This window comes from Elgaria multicarinata, chromosome 5, assembly GCF_023053635.1.
Source record: "Elgaria multicarinata webbii isolate HBS135686 ecotype San Diego chromosome 5, rElgMul1.1.pri, whole genome shotgun sequence".
NCBI classification, from domain to species: Eukaryota; Metazoa; Chordata; class Lepidosauria; order Squamata; family Anguidae; genus Elgaria; species Elgaria multicarinata.
The window spans coordinates 91597495-91613713 of NC_086175.1; the positions used below are offsets into that span (position 1 = coordinate 91597495).

At 41.6% G+C, this 16219-nt stretch overlaps 1 protein-coding gene across 3 annotated transcripts in view; it reads right to left on the reverse strand.

Annotated features, from left to right (window-relative positions):
* EPHA6 (EPH receptor A6) overlaps window positions 1-16219 on the reverse strand; it is a 506479-nt gene that overhangs the window by 99488 nt on the left and 390772 nt on the right. The gene's annotated exons all lie outside the window — the stretch shown is intronic.

A 16219-nucleotide genomic window follows, 5' to 3' on the forward strand; every position in this document is an offset into this window, starting at 1 on the left:
GTGTCAGATGCTTGCAATTAAACATTTTAAAATGTATGTTTGAATACAATGTATGCAATATGGGCAGCTGCTGTGAAAAAGGCAAATTTCCTGTGGGGATCATTAGGAAAGGAATCAAAAATAAAATTTCCAATATAATGCTTTCTACAAATCTGGTCACCATCTCAAAAAGGATATTGTAGAGCTGGAAAAGGTGCAGAAAAAGACAACCAAAATGATCAAGTAGTTGGATCAATTCCTTTAGGAGGAAGATATACAACATCTGGGATTATTTAGCTGAGAAAAAAGGTAAGGGGGGACAAGACAGTGATGTATAAAAATATCCATGGTGTGGAGAAAATTAATAGGGAAATGTCTCCACCTCTCTAATAATACTAGAACCTGAGGTCATCCCATGAAGCTGAATAGTGGAAGATTCAGGACAGATAAAAGGAAACACTTCACACATTGCATAGTTAAACTATGCAATTCACTTCCACAAAATGACTTTAAAAGGGGGATAGACAAATTCATGAAGTATGAGGCTATCTGTAGCTACTAGTCATTATTGCTATACATTATCTCCAATATTAGAGGCAGTTTGCCTCGGAATACCAGTTGCTGGGGTACACAAGTAGGATTGTATAGGGTGACCATATGGAAAGGAGGATAGGGTTCCTGTATCTTTAACAGTTCTTTAGAAAAGGGAATTTCAGCAGGTGTCTTTTGAATGCATACAGCACCTGCTGAAATTCCCTCTTCATCACAACAGTTAAAGCTGCAGGAGCCTTGCACTCTTTTGTAGAGAGACTAGATACAAAAGAAGGCAGGGCTCCTGCAGCTTTAACTGTTGTGATGAAGAAGGATTTTCACCAGGTGCAAATGGCATCTGCTGAAATTCTCTTTTCTATGCAACTGTTAAAGATACAGGAGCCCTGTCCTCCTTTCCATATGGTCACCCTAGATTGTATGATTGCATTTATCCTATTGTGGGCTTCTCATCGGTATCTGGTTGGCCATTGTGAGAAGAAAATGGTGGCCTAGATAGGCCTTTGGTCTGATTGAACATGGCTCATCTTACATTCTTAAGGTAGCATGCAAAAATGTGCTGAGCTCTGTGCATACTACTGGGCTGCACATGACTGGCCTCACTTGCAACAAGGTGGGTTGAAATTAGTACACCATCAGCCTTTGGAAGCATCAACACTTAAATTTTGCTTCCCTATAATTATTTTTAGTGTCCTGGCTTTCCTCTAGAAATGATGTATATTTCAACCCTGGTCCAAAGTTACCTCTGATCTCATTGCCTGCAGAGAAAACAACTGCAAACCAAGTTTTGTGCCTGGGAATTGACATTGGCATAAGAAATACATATATGTCATCTGTTATGACAGCTGATAGCAATGAAGTTGCTAGAGCAGATAATGGAAGCTTAGAATAACCTTTTAAATCTCCACAGGCCCCTGAAGTATCAGAGGAGATCTAGTCAAACATTATCTACGGGCGCCCTGCTTTTATTTTTGTAGCTGCTTTTTAAAAATAAAACATTAGGGAAAGAGATACTGCCTGTTTTGGATGGATTTGCTTTCCTCTTAAATGATCAGGTTTATGGTTTGGGAGTGTTCATGGATTCCCAGATGATGGTTGTGGCTAGGAGTACTTTTGCTCAATTTATGCTGGTACGCCAATGGTTGTGGTCATACATACTTCCTTTATATCAGTGTTCGATTATTGCAATGCTCTTTACATGGGGCTGCTTTTGATGAGTGTTTGGAAATGTCACTTGGTTCAAAATGCTATTACTGACGCATTACCCAAAGGTTGTTTTTCTGGAGCATGTGACTCCTTTTCTGTGTCAGTTTCATAGGCTTCTGGTCTGTTTCTGGGCTCAATTTAATGTGCTGGTGATTTCCGTTAAAGCCTAAATGGCTTAGAACCAAGATACTTAAATGACTATCTACTCCAACATGTCCCTGCCTATAGACACACTTAGATCAACTGGTGAGGTACTCTTGCAGGTCCTGTCAGCATCTGAGAATATATGAAAGGACCTTCTTTGTTGCTGTGCATATGCTGTGGAACTCTCTGGCCCAGGAGATCAATCAGGCACCCGCCCTCATTTCATTTTGTTGCCTTTTGAAATGTTTCTGGTTCTAGCAGGTCTTTGATATGCTCAATGTCTGAAATATTTATTTTTCTATTTTATGGAAAGGTTGTTTTTGTTTTTACTTGCTTCCCTGTGCTCCTTTTTGCTATTGATTGTATTTTGTTTTTTTAAACTTTTAACTTAAAGCCTTCAGATCTTCAATCTGAAGCAGAAAGGCAAGGTATGAATATCTGAATTAACAACAGCAGCAATAGCATTTATGCATAACAGAAACCTTAGACATGATCCAGAAAAGCTGTTACACTGAGAAATAATGGCAGGATTCAACATGAATGTTCATTCTACTCAGTGGATAATACACTGCTAGAAAATTGGTAAGAATTGCAACTTGTATAGAGTATAGAGTAGGGAATTACATTGTTCAAGGGTACAATATTGCCACATGTTATATGTAAATCTCATTGATATTTTGGGGTCTTAAGAGTAAGCACTGTGCCATTTTAAGAGTAAGCACGGTGCCATTTCAGTAAAAATGGCCAATGTTCAGTCATTCTATGTGTAAGATCCATGTGTAAAGGAAAACCAAATGAAAATCTCCAGAATCACGAATATATGTTTGAAACAAGTTCCTCTACCTAAATGCTATCTATGAGAGTAAAACATAGGATTATAGCCAAAATGAAAAATAAAATGCAGCCACCATTTATAAATTGTAGAGTCAATCTAGACCAAGCTAGTAACATTTAAGTCCTATTGAAATCAATGGGATTTAAGTCAGTCATGACTAACTTCCACATTTGTTTCAATGGGACCAAAGTGCAATGACGTTGATCTAGATCCAACCCTGTGTCTGCAGGAAAGTTCCAGATAATGAACAACTGTTGGGATCCAATCCTGAGACACCTAGTCAATCAGACTGAAAACCAAGAATTTGTCTCCATTCACAGCATGAACATTTTACACTTTGGTTTTCCTATGAGATATGCAGGCTGGTATTACTTTTCTTTTCTTTCAGATGGATAAGAGATAGAGTAACTAGCCTAAACTCAGCAATTGAGGTTCACAAGATCACAAGCAGAAATGTTGTGTGAAGTTGTCCTAAGTTCATAGTACATTCTAAATGTGAATACCTTTGTATGCACACTGCAATTCACCTGAGCGTACCAGCTTTGCAGTGTATGTAAGCAGCTACTAGCTCACTCCTATTATTAAGCATTTTAATACAATTTTTCAGCATCATGTATAACAAATTTACTCTAAGGAGGTAGAACCATCCTCAATAACTGTTTATGTATTATCTTGGGTGTATCTAATGATGCAACCTAGATAATGTTATTGCAGTGTTGTGCAGTTAAATCTTGCTCAGTCTTGCCAGTCCATAATGAGAAGAGCAAGTGGGAGTCAGGCACATTCAATTCTAAGGATCAAGTAATGCCGTTAAAAAGATTCATGACTTTCATTTAAGCAAGTTTTTTTGGCAGTGGTGTGCATTGTTGATAATGACCTCATTAATGGATTCCTCAGAGTAAATTACAAGTATGATTTTCTGGTATAAAAACAATTACTGTACAATTGCACCTGGCTGCTTCTGTAGAGTGGTATATCAATTTTTAGTCTTTGTAAAACTGTGGAGTTTACTACTGTATAAGAAGTTTACGTTCTCCATATTATTAGGATACCAGCACAATAAGGCACAGTTGGTTGGACCCAGATCTAGTCATATTTAGAGTAGACTCACTGAAATCACTAGGTATGAAGTTAGTCAGACCCATTTCATGACTTAAGTCTCATTGATTTCAGTGGGTCTAATCTAAGTATGTCTGGGTCCAAACCAATATGAAGTATAGTCTGTAATGCTGGGGAGACCAACTCTCTGGTTGTGCCCGGACAGGTCCGGATACTTATGACCTCAACCAGGGCTGGAGTGAATTTTTTAATGTTTATTTAAATGTCCGAGAAAGGGTGGGGGGAGCAGGATCCAGGTCTTTCGGACCTCCGTAAAGTATGCAGATTGGCCACATGCCCTGTTCTCCCACCTGCACCAATCAAGACCTCTGAAAGGGTCTCTTAATGCTTGCGGGGGCAGGGGGAGCAGTCGTCTTCCCTGCCACTGTCACAGAACTCCTCTCATGTCTTGTGAGACATCTGGGATGAGCTGTCTTAACTGAAGTCTCAGATAAGTCATCTTGGAAGTCTCGCGAAACTTGAGACTTCTAGGAGAAGCTGGATGCACATACAAGACAAAAGATGCCTGGTTGGTTGCCTGGCTGGCCGGTCAGGCAGGCAGCAGTGGTGGTGGCAGCAACAGGGCGGCAGCAGCAATGGTGCACTTAGTGAGGGAGGGAGGAGGATTTATTTATTTATTTATTACGTTTTTATACCGCCCAATAGCCGAAGCTCTCTGGGCGGTTCACAAAAATTAAAACCATAATAAAACAACCAACAGGTTAAAAGCACAAATACAAAATACAGTATAAAAAGCACAACCAGGATAAAACCACGCAGCAAAATTGATATAAGATTAAAATACAGAGTTAAAACAGTAAGATTTAAATTTAAGTTAAAATTAAGTGTTAAAATACTGAGAGAATAAAAAGGTCTTCAGTTGGCGACGAAAGGAGTACAGTGTAGGCGCCAGGCTGACCTCTCTGGGGAGCTCATTTCACAACCGGGGTGCCACAGCGGAGAAAGCCCTCCTCCTAGTAGCCACCTGCCTCACTTCCTTTGGCAGGGGCTCACAGAGAAGGGCCCCTGTAGATGATCTTAAGGTCCAGGGAGGTACATATGGGAGGAGGCATTCCTTCAAATAACCTGGCCCCAAACCGTTTAGGGCTTTAAATGTCAATACCAGCACTTTGAATTGGGCCTGGACCTGGACTGGCAGCCAATGAAGTTGTAAAAGGACTGGCGTAATGTGATCTCACTGGCCAGTCCCTGTTAGTAAACGGGCTGCCCTGTTTTGTACCAGCTGAAGCTTCCGGACCGTTTTCAAAGGCAGCCCCACGTATAACGCATTGCAGTAATCCAAATGAGAGGTTATCAGAGCATGGATAACTGTAGTTAGGCTATCTCTGTCCAGATAAGGGTGTAGTTGGTAATCTACAATCATGAATACATCTCTGTATAGCAGGAAAATCAGGAACAGCTGAAGGAATAACAAAATACTTAGGGCCAACTAGATGTGGCATGGGAAATTGAACAATGGGAAGTCTCATATTTTTTAAAAAGTATGAACAGAAGCTGCAGAAAAATAGCACTTTGAGATCCTGGCTTGAGGGCAAACTATGGTTTGTGCAAACCAAAGCTTGCCACATTCGGCTGAAATGGCAAACCATGATTAGCAGCAAATCAGAACTGGAAGCTTCTAATCTCCTCTTGTGCCCTCCTTCCCCTGCACATAAATGGGAGGTTTGCTGCTGCTGTTCCCAATCGTCCAAACTACAATGTTTAGATGCATAGAGTATGTAACTGACTTTCAGGGAACTATGCAGCTCCCATCCAGATGTTCCAGTGCCCCAAACTGGCATTGTCCATACTATAATCTCCTATAATTCTATAATGTTGTTTTCTTGGTTTATCATAAATGCTTGAAATATAATTGAGTTTTTAATAAGCATTAATAGTTTCCCACAATATAAGTGAATGAATTTTAGTTTCTGGCTGCCCTAGTTAATACAAAATGTAATATAACCCATTGAAATTTGCAGAATGCTGACTAGAGCATAAAAACTCAGTGAGTAAATAAATGCTTAGCTGTACCATCACCTGCACAAGCAAAGCATCTTGAATCCCTTGTACTGACATTATGTTATGCCAGTGTTGCAGCCAGATACAATTCCTGGCTGGCCAAATGTTAGGAAGAAGCAGTATGTATAAATTGTTACCACCACTCTAAAAATGCTAATGGTAGGGGGGGAAATTCTGATAATATATTTGTACAGTTCACTGATACGGATGTTGCAGAAAGTGAAAACTCAGGCTGGAATTCCAAGGCCAACGTATTTTACAACCTAGTCCATAAGTATTGACTTGATTGTAAATGTGTTAATGTAAATTGGAGAGCACTCCCATGGCCGCTAAACAGAAGCTCGAGACTATAGGATGCTGCAAATCTTCTCTACCAGCGCTCCAACTGCGGAGGAGATCTGATTGTAAATCTTTTCCCCTCACTCCCTTAGCTGCCACAGAAAGCTCCTCTGACCTTGGAAGAAGACAGGAAGGGGGAAAAGGGGTGGCCCAGTGTGTAGGGGCAAGAGGGGAGAGGCCACGGATCTCCTCAATACATGAGGATACATGTATCTGTCATAATGTTTTATTGTTTTATACTATGAAAAAATGTTGTTTTATACTGTATGCTCTTATCTGTATGCCACCCTGAGATCTTTATGATATAGTGTTGGATACAAATGTTTGAAATAAATAAATAATGTATTCCTAATTGATGGTGAGGGGCAGGAGCTTGTTGCCAAAAGGAGGGTTCCTGGGGATATGGGCATAGTGGCAATGAACCAGAGAGTCAAAGGCACAGCTTGGAAGGATTGGACAGTTTATGGCTCGATGAGGCATGGTACTTTTGCTGACCTCTTGGTCAGGAGTGAGGTGTGATAGGCCAGGACAAGTGGGCTCCAAGTCTTGAGGATTGTCAGCCAGAGGTGGACCATGGCCAAAAGAAGTACTGGTGATTGAATGATGAGGGGCCTGAGCACTAATGCTACGGTTTAAATTTTCTGCACATGGTTGAGGGTGTCATGGGTTGCAGAACTAAAGATGCTTTTCTGCCAAAGGGTAGGTCTTCAATCCTGGACCCTGCCTCTTGTGCAAGATCAGCTGAGCAGAGCCAGATGTGGCAACACAAGGATACTGCACCCACAATAGCTTTACATCTATGGTCTGCCATATGGTGTACAGAGTTGATTTGCTGGCCAGCTAAGCAATGGGCCTTGGCCTGGAAGATCATGGCCATATTGCATTTGTAACTGATCAAAAGAAGCAGCTTTTTCTTTGCAAGGAATTATTGATAGCCATGCTAGCTTGATAGTTACATACACACACACTATGGCCAGGATGGCCACTGAATACATTTCCCATCTCATGGCATTCATCTTCCGCCCTTTGTTATCAACCAATGCTGTATGCGACTTCTGCCTGGTTTTGCTCCATGACTGGATTGCCTAATGTTTTTGTTTTTGCCTAAAAGTAGCTATGCTCCTGCTCTGAAGTAGATCAGAGCAGCAGTGCTAAGAGAAAAAGGCACTGAATCTTTTCCCCAATCTAAATTGCCCCCCTCCCAAGCTGCTATAAGCCCCACAAAAGGGGGGGAAAGACATATCTCCCATGTCACATGTAGTATGGCCAGCAGTTCTTTCTGACATTACTGTAATGGTCTCAGTCTGTTTACAACAGGGGAGGGGAAACTTTTTTTTTTCTAAAGCCATCTGGATTGGCTGCATGCTGGCAGTGGGCAGGGCCTAGTCCAGCAATGGGTGGACAAGAGCCAAAGATTTCTCTCTCTTTTTCTGCCACCTCACTTCCCCCTCTTTACATCTTTCTCTGTGCCTAGCAGGTTGCAACGGGAGGGATAGATCCCTCACACCAGAGGTCTGAACTAATTGATTGCAGTGGGCTTTTGAAATTCTGCCGAGGGCTATATGCAATTAGGCTGAGAGCCGCAAGTTGTCCACACCTGGTTTACAACCTGAAGGAGATGTGGATTATACTGGGAGCTCAAATGTTAAAGCAGAATGTTCTGTCTCAGGTAAGAAACACACACACACACACACACACACACACACACACACACAGTATGATGTCAGCAGCTGGAACATTTGTGAGGAAAGAAATCAGCAGTTAAAAGTTACTCAGAATCATGCTGTTGCTTTGCTTTCATCCTATGCAAAGCAAGATGTGCTGGCCTCTGGATTTTCTTTCTAAAGGTATGAGGAATATAAAAATTTACTTTAACAAGGACCTGTGCTCAAAACAATGAAGATTCCATTGTACTACAGATGGCCAAGGTAAACATCTAAAGTGATTCTTGGGGCTGATCTACACCAAGCAGGATATTGCACTATGAAAGCAGCATGAAAGCGGTATATAAAAGGCAGGAGCCACACTACTGCTTTATAGCGGTATTGAAGTGCACTGACAACTGTTGGGGCCCATTGACACATACTACATACCGCTTTCATAGTGGAATATCCTGCTTGGTGTAGATGTGTCATGGGCCCCAACAGTTGTCAGTGCACTTCAGTGCCACTATAAAGCACTAGTGTAGATCCTGCAGTGCACTTCAATACCGAGATAAAGCAGTAGTGTGGCTCCTGCCTTTTATATACCGCTTTCATAGTGGAATATCCTGCCTGGTGTAGATGAGCCCTTGCATCCAGGAGCTGAAAATTACTACAGCACAACATTAAACTGAGGAAAAATACTTTCTCAGCTTCATAGTTCCACACAAACTTGTACCAATTATTGTAATAGCATATCACATACTGTCAGAAACACAAAAGTATTTCTGTAATATTCCTCTTCAGTTTCCTTCTAAAGGCTATGTCTGGGTTGATAAATATGAATCTTTATGGAGACTGGTATGTTTCCTCTTGTAATAACGGATATCGGGTGGGTTTTGTTTTTTAAAGAATTCATATAGCCAGATCTGAATAACCTTTTTTAATTTTGAAAATTGTAATTCTTAATAGAGCCTATTGCTTTGCAAATGCCTCTTCATTAGTTAGATTCCACTATGAACAAAAAGAAAGTCAGTTGCAAAGATTGTACTGAATGAGGATTTTCCAGGGTTCTTATAACTTCAGCATTTCATGCTATTAAGAAGTCAAATTAATGCCTGTTGCCCAGGAATTCATATGCTGTTTTGTCAACACTTGACCGAATTGCACAGTGCGCGTCCACTTTGGAAAGGTTGCCATTCATGATTGTTTTAAATTGAGCCAACCAAGCTCAGTATGAAATCCAAAATTGACACATGCAGATACACTTCCAAATGCAAGAAGAAAGCCATCTCTAAAGCAGACTGACCTCAAACAAAAAACAGTTTTCCTACCTCTATACTTCTCAACAAGTATAGAAGTCAATGAATTTTAAATAAAACAAATGAGTGTTTTTCTTTTAACTAAACTGCACAAAATCAATATAATTTCTAAAGCAAAACCAGTGTGAATGAAGTCTTGTTTTTGTTCTTTTATTGAACAGCTGTTGTGTGGATAGCAGGGCGTGTAAATGGCATAAACAAGGTAGCCACAACATGCATCTAAGTAAGTCTAAATTTAAAGCTGCATTTGAAGAAGCAATTATTCTACAGATGTTGCACTCAAAAGTAAAGAGAAATACTTCTGAATCTGCAACTGCAGCATTCTAGAACAACAAACTGAGCTAGAGAGAAGAACCAATCCAAGCATCCTGCAATGAGACAGAATGGTTGAAATGCTCCTTGGCCTCATCTACACCAAGCAGGATGTTCCACTATGAAAGTGGTATATAAAAGGCAGGAGGCACACCAAGCAGGATATAGTGGTATGAAAGCAGTATAGAGTACGTGTCCTGGGCCCCAACAGTTGTCAGTACACTTCCATACCGCTATAAAGCAGTAGTCTGGCTCCTGCCTTTTGTATACCGCTTTCATAGTGGAATGTCCTGCTTGGTGTAGATGAGCCCCATATCTGAATGTACTCTAAAACAGACTGGGCAATTTACAGCCCCCTCCGGCCTTGAATGCATCTCCCGTCACCCTTACTGCTGGTCCCACACTGCTGAAATTTGGTGATGCAGTGGCAAAAAAATCAAGAGTTTGCCACTGAAATTTGGTGGCAAACGCCTACGGAGATGCAAAAGTGCCGAATTTAGTTTGTTTTCAAGCTAAATGTGGCCCTTTTGAGTCACTGTAGCAGTCTGTTGCCAAATTGCAGAGGCAAACTGCTGGGTTTTTTGGCACTATGGGTGTTGCAGGGGCAGGAGTGCATCCCCTGGGGGAGTCAAGGCACTGGGAATTGGTCTGTGGACCACCTGAAGTTGCCCACTGTTGCCCTAAGGTAGGAAATTAGAAACTGCACGGCGCTAGATCCAGAGATCTCTTTGTGGAAATTCTTCTCATGGAGCACTTCTGCCCCTGGAAGTAGGAGAGACCATTTCTGCCAGTTCCCCTGACAAGCTGCTCTGGAAGATTGGGGGGTCATAGAAGTGCACAGAATTCATTAAAAATTGCTTCCCACCTTGCTTGAGTGGAGGTCTCTGATGGATCTCAGCAAAAGTGCTGTTCTGGATCAATCCTATGCTATTTCTTTTCAAAGAAGAAATACTGAAATCTGGAACAATCATTCAGAGAGATTAGCACTATCCAATGCTACCAGCAGGACCAGCACGACCAGCGCTACTGCAACAGGAAGACAGCGGATTCTTAAGTAAACAGAAATGAGCCAAAATACTCAATTTTGGAATGGGGTAAGTTAGCAGAGGTCATTGAAGGGATCTCCATTGACTCATGCCATTCCACACATTTCCAGGGCTGCTTTCGGAGTACTATTTTCCTGTTGAGCTTAAGGTGGATCCACTTGGTGCAACAGAAACAGTGGAAGTATAGGGTAGTGACCATTGAAATGTGGGATCCTTCACTTAAAAGATCACATAGGCTGTGTGACTCCAATCCAAGAGATCAGGCTCCTGCTGGTGCAAATGTGGAGGTGGGTGGGGGTGGAATTTTCTGTTGATTTTCTCTGTAGTCCTCAGTATCAACTCCAGTAATGTTCCAGAGTGTTCCCCAACCCTCTGGGGCTGATACTTGGAGGGCAGAGGAGGAAAGGGATATTGGTGAAAATAGTTTTTCCCACTTCCACCAGTGGGAGTATCTGTGCACAGAGTTCCCAGGAACTTCAGTATTGCAATTGAATTATACATGCTTGCTTTTCGGATATATAAAAAACGTCCTCAAAAATAAGCAAAATTAATCTTGTATTGCATGGAAGCTCTTATTGTTTCATTCATCAATAATTACTGATTGGATAGAACTCTAAAGGTATTGCAATCAAGTATTTTGGTGAATTTTGTAGGTCAATAGATAAAAACATTGTGATGGATCACATTTCCTACTAACTGAAGCAATATATACTGGCAATGGCTACGGCTTAATAACTAATGGCTAACAGAGGGGAAAGTGTGTGCCTAAGCACTGTAGATCAACTCTGTTTTTCATTGTCAGACAGTGATTCATTAACCACTTATAGTGGTGTATGTCTTAGTGAGTTCAGTGTCAGATTCTATCTGATAATTATCCCATAGCTAAGGATGCTGTGTTGTAACTCAGAAACTGCTCAATCTACACCATTCCCATAGACCCAAATTGAACTACTTTAATTTAAGCAGTTTTCAAAATGAAGCTTTTTACTTTAGGACTATAGGGCCATTAAAGAGTTTTCTGTTGATCCATTATCTGCCTTTTTTATTAATCTATTCAAGTTAAACACATTTCCATAAAACAAATTGCTCAGTCCCTTTCTGAGATGATGGGCGTTACTAGACGGGGCTCTAGCGCGCGTTACCTTCCGCAGTCACGTCGAGGCTTCCAGATGACGTTCACGAGGATCCGCCGTTATCCTGCGGTGAAGCCTCTTTCTCCCGACTTTAAAAAAGTGAGTTCTAGTGCGCCTTTTCCTGCTGTCCCGCGGTAATTCGGAGTACGTGTGGGAGGATGTGAGGTCACTGCAGTCCACACTGGGCAGGAAAAGGCGTGCTAAGGGGGAGTGGTCAGCGGCTTCGGTCAAGCCGCCTCCGCCATTTGCGCGCAGTCCGCCAGCTGGGGCAGCGCGGCGGAGCGGCTTTTTTTTTTTATTCCCCCAGTGACAGTTTGCGCAGGAACGGAGGACCGGAAAAGTGGCTGGTGACTCCTTGCGGTGGGCAGCTACCGTGGCCGCATAATGGCGGTGCTGTGCGCTGCCTGTTAGTGTGGGTACCAGGCTGGCAGAGGGCAGAGCTGTTTGTGGGCTGCTGCCATGGCTACGGCCAGATGTGGGTTGGCTCCTTGGGATGGGGCACAGGGCACAGAGGCGGTCATCGGCGGCGACACCTCAGAGGCATGATGGGAGATGTAGGCACAGAGTGCCCATGCAGACGATTGACCTCGGGTCATATTACACCTGCCATGACCCCCATCAGGAAGTGAGCGCATCAATGCCCTCAACAGCACCAGCAGCACTTCAGCTGGCACTGCCACTGCCGCCGCCGCCGCCGCCAGGGCCGGCGGCGGCATCGCTGACGGCTGCGCAAGTTTGCGGTCTTTCGGACTTGCGCAAACCGTGCAGCGAGTGGAAAAAAAAGCCGCGGCAATCAGGCCGGTGTGGCTGCGCAACCATGCTCGCGGTGGCGGCAGCACAACCGGCGCAAACTTCCGCCACAAATCGAAGGCAGGTGTGGATGATGAGGCGTCACGGCTGAACGGGAAAATCCGCTTTCACCGCTCCTCAACGACGGAACACCTGGTAGGTCTAGCAAAGCCCATTGTGGGGTGAGATAACTTACACCGAACAAAAGCTACCACTTAGGAAAGGCCATGTAATATTTTATTTTTCATTCCCTATTACAGTAACATGCCAGAAATGAAATAGCATTGCGCCGCACACACGCACACACTGATTAGAATGTACCCTTACAAAATGTAATAGCCTATTACAATGCAGCCAAACTGGTGGCAGCAACAGAATGGTTTGTAGATGCAAAATATTAGCATTACTACAAGCAACATGTTCTATACTATACAATGGTTGCAAACAAAGTATTTTAAAAATATAATAAATCAGGACACCAAATTAACTATACAATTCTGAAAAGCTGGGAATACATAGGTAAAAATACACTCTAATCATTATTCTTAATATCTATATTCTATAATAAGAACATTCGAAATCTGAATGTCCTGGCATGTATACAAATTTAGAAAATATGGAAATGAGGATTGAAAGTTTGATATCCAGTAATATACTCTCATGTCTAGAAGCGGTAGCTAGGATACAAGAGAGAAGACGTCCATTCTATCAATATTTTCAAAGACATGTTATTTCTTTAATCCTGAAATATGGTCATGTAAAAGGCACACAGAAAACACTTATTCTACCCACAGGCAAATGGTCTAAAGAAAATAATGACATTATTTTCTGGACATTCCACTCATGAATGCAAGCAATTTAAATGTATTAAATGCACATTTCATTAATGTTGAGGACTGTTAAACAAGTTTGGCAGTTTAGACATATTGGAATAAGAAATAAACAAGCCATGAGCTCCAGAGAGAGAGAGCCCTGAGGAAGGATATGAAATGTGGCTCTCTTGAGACATAGAAGCAGAAGCTGGGGAAAAGCAGCCTGAGGGGGTCTTTGAGATTACTGGACTCTGCACTGATTCTGCCTTGGGACTAGCCTTGCTCATACTGATGGCTGCTTTCTATTTATAATATGTAAATGTGTAAGCAGATTTTCCCAAGATACTACGATAAGATGCCTGCACGGAAAAGTCTTCACTTAATTTTAGTACAGTGTAGGAAATTTGATCCGAATTGCTTACTGCTAGATCAAGCACTGGTCAATATTATTTGTTCAGAACAAGCCCAACTGAAAAGTACTTAAAGTCATCACCACATTTTGACTACCACATTCTCACTGCTAGTAGAAGAAAGCATTGATTCTAGAGTGCATGTTTTTCCTATTACACAACAGTCCACAGTTACTTCCACTGTAAGATTTTGGTACAAGGATGAGAAAGGCTGACTCGCTTACTTATAGGCTGCAAGAACTGTGTGCAGAGGTATGTATCACTGGCAACAGAACACTGCTCTAAGTCACTTGTTCTCAGATGGCTTACCAACTAGGTTATTAGCATGCAAGCATCATAACAATATTTGTCATTTTAACATTATTAAAAGGTATCTCCTTTTGAGCAATGCCACTGGCTTGCAATTTTAATCATTTTATTTAGTAGTTGAAGTCTTAATTTGAATGCCCTTTGGCTCAATGTGGAATTGGGCTTGGCTATTACCAAAAAATCAGAAACCAGATTGATTCTGAAATGTGTATCTTTAAAGGTTCTCAGCGGCTTTTCTGTGAGGTCTCTACTGAAGCCTACAATGGCAGTATCCCAGGCACCAGGGACAATACAAACTGTAATTTTCCCAGACTGCCTGCATCCTTAATGTGGATGTTACCTGTTCTCAAAATCAGGTGTCTCAAACCTCTTTAAGTCAGGAATTCTGCTGAACATGCAAGGAGCTATTGGACATTTCTAGGGGCCTAACATCCATACCAAGAAATCAAGGTGCCATGTGAAAACTATGCATGCCAGAAGGCCTGACACCTGAAACACTGCTGTTGCAGCAATCAAAGCATGATGGAAAGAGGGAAAAGGATTCACCAGCTCAGATAATGATTTGTGCTGGAGAAGAACTTTTGGAGAAAACAGCACTCCCTTCGTAATGCCATTAAGCATTATGAGCAGTAGGTCATATTGAGATTAGTAATTACAAACCATCATATTTCCATTGGGACCATCACACTACTGTTCATATTATTAGATATTATTTCTCATTAGGCTATGTTGTTCTATGTTTCTGTTTTTGTCATCTTATGTTGGGTTATATAGGAGTATTGCTTTGTATTTTATAGTCAGCAATAAAAAGCAAAGTTTAAAAAGAATGGTTTATTAATACTGCAATGGTATCAGGACACACCTTTTCAATACTGTCAACACTTTTCAGAAGTCTTAACAGCACTTCTAAAACAGTAATGAACATAAGGAAGCATTAAAAATAATCAAACCTGATGAAGTGATAGCAAGAATTTTGTCTGGAAAACATTATGCCCACTGTATAAGCTTTAGAATTACATTAATAAACTAGTGTTTAACAGTTCCCCCACCCAATAAATGTATAATTTATCATACGGCTTAAACAGCTGTCTGGTTTTGTTTTGTTTCAATTCTAAGAAAGTCTCGTCTCCTAAGAGGCAGTATTTAAAATGAACAGAAATTGCAGAAAGATGGACTTTGATATATATAGAACTTCCCAATTATCTGAGTGAATATTCTCACATTACTGAAAGAACACTGTGGAAAACAACATGTACTTTTAACTAGGACAGGATTTCTTGCATTGTTTTGCCTATTTGTTTGGATCACATCTAATGCACAGCAGGCTAGTTGACTCCTTGTTGTCCATAGTGCTAAGCTATTGGTCATACTGTCCCAATTTTAAATACACCAGTTTGCAATTGTTCATAACACCAGGCTAAACAGCAGGTGCGGCCAACCAGCAGCCCTAGGGTGCAGCCTTTGGCTTAATTTCATGTATCTCTGGGCCTAATTTCAAAAATATTCTGAAGTGATCAGTTCAAACCTCTGGCAAGACTGAACTGTTTCTGCCTTGGCAGCCCACTGGGTAGGGAGGAAAAGAGAGAAAAAGAAGTGGTAGAAAGAAAGAGAGAGAGAGAGAGAGAGAGAGAAAGAGAGAGAAAGAGAAAAAGAAAAGGAATGACACAGAATAAGAATGCCCACTTTTGGTTCAGACCTTGCCCACTGCTGTCTTCAGCCCTGCCCACTGCTGGCATGTGGTCCATAGATAAATTAGCTCCAAGTGAATGTGGCCCTTAATAGAAAAAACGTTCCTCACCAAAGCTCTAGGGCAGGGGTGGGCAACATGCAGCCTGCAAACCGCATGCAGGCTCTGCTACTACTCCCTAAATGGTAAAAACTACAAACATTTTGAAAACAAAATGGTGTCTGGAGCTACCATTTCAAGCCTTTCAGTGCTCTGTAGCTACTATGGAGCATCAAAAGGGTCAACATTAGCTTGAAAATAATTTTTATTCTTATGGAACTTCATAGCCACTCTGGATGACATTTAATTTTTTTAAAATTTAAGTTTTAAAATATTTTTAGTGGCGCAGGGTGGAGGAGGGAAGATGCAGCCCACATGGATGATGGTCTGAGGGGTGAAAATAGCCCCCCGACCTCTTGAAGTTGCCCACCTCTGCTCTAGGGCAACCTTACTCATTCTGTGCAATTAGCTTAATTACAAAATATTTGGAGTAAATCAAGCTTCTTTTGTTTTCCAAATACATTCACTCTGTAGAAATCCATTGCACA